Genomic DNA, 1132 nt, shown 5'->3' with positions numbered 1-1132 from the left:
CACCTGGGAGATAGCAGGCACGTGCCTCCCTTCACATTCTTGTGCACTCCTGTGGCTTCCAGTCACAGTTTCTTACTTGCAGCTCACATCCATTTGCACAGGTCACCGTCATTGTTAGTGCTTCTTTGGGACACTACAGAGAGTGGTGGATCTGTGTATTTATTGAGCTCTATAACTAGCCTGACAACTGGCCACTTCAGGACAATTCCTTGTCTGTCCATCTAACCACTAACCACTAACCATCTAACCACTTTCGTCCAATCTACAAGTCCTCCTCCATGGCCTCCAAAGTCTGCTGAGTGAAAACTTTGCTTCTTTCAGATAGTAACTCTTCAAGAGAGAGCACTTTCCCATGTATTTATTCTTGTTGGCCACAATCCTGTAGCCACTTGCTTTATTTCTGGCTATGTTGCTAGACTGGAACTCCTGGATTGTTAAAAGCCAGGGAAGCTTCAAGTCCAACTTCATAAATACACTGGTTTTCACAGAAGCAAGTAGCTTGGTGGCTGGAGTTAAAAGACACCTAGCACTCCCAAGGCTATCTTATCAGATAGGCCAGCCCAGCCCCCACTCCAGCCACACCTGTGAAGGCCAGCAGCACATTTCTGTTGCAGCCTTCTAGGTCCTGCGCACGGAAGAACTCCACAAACCCATCCCACCCTCTTTGTTTGACAAGCCAGTCCTGCTTTGATCGGACAAGAACATCTGTGATACTTTCTGCTAATGGTTCGATGCAGTTTTCCTGATTTATGCTCTTCAAATGTTTAGCCACATAGGCACCTAAAAAAATAAGAGTCACAATCCTGCCCCAGTTTGTTACGCCATCTTTGAAAACATGGACCATCACTCAAAAAAAAAAAAATTTGACATCGTCTTCATTTTTAATGTCCAGTTTCCGAAGCATGCCCTGGAAAGCCGTCTCGTGGTTGCGCTGCACCCCGTTGCCCACGTGCCACAGGATCTCCAGTGCCTTCCGGCCCGAGGCGCCCACCTCGCCCAGCGGCTTCGCATCCTTGGTGCCAGCCGCCTGCTCCTGCAGGTAGCGCGAGATGATCTCCAGCAACTGGTGGTACAGCTCATGGCTTTGGAGCCAAACTCTTATCCAACTGAAGGGGGAAAATATTTACTTAAG

At 48.2% G+C, this 1132-nt stretch overlaps 1 pseudogene; it reads right to left on the bottom strand.

Annotated features, from left to right (window-relative positions):
- Positions 1 to 245: 245 nt before the first annotated feature.
- On the bottom strand, positions 246 to 1114 carry LOC102000513 (annotated as a pseudogene).
- Between the last annotated feature and the right edge of the window lie 18 nt (positions 1115 to 1132).

Source organism: Microtus ochrogaster, unplaced genomic scaffold (genome assembly GCF_000317375.1).
Source record: "Microtus ochrogaster isolate Prairie Vole_2 unplaced genomic scaffold, MicOch1.0 UNK268, whole genome shotgun sequence".
In the NCBI taxonomy this organism is placed as follows: domain Eukaryota; kingdom Metazoa; phylum Chordata; class Mammalia; order Rodentia; family Cricetidae; genus Microtus; species Microtus ochrogaster.
This window is presented reverse-complemented; position numbering and strand designations above follow the sequence as displayed.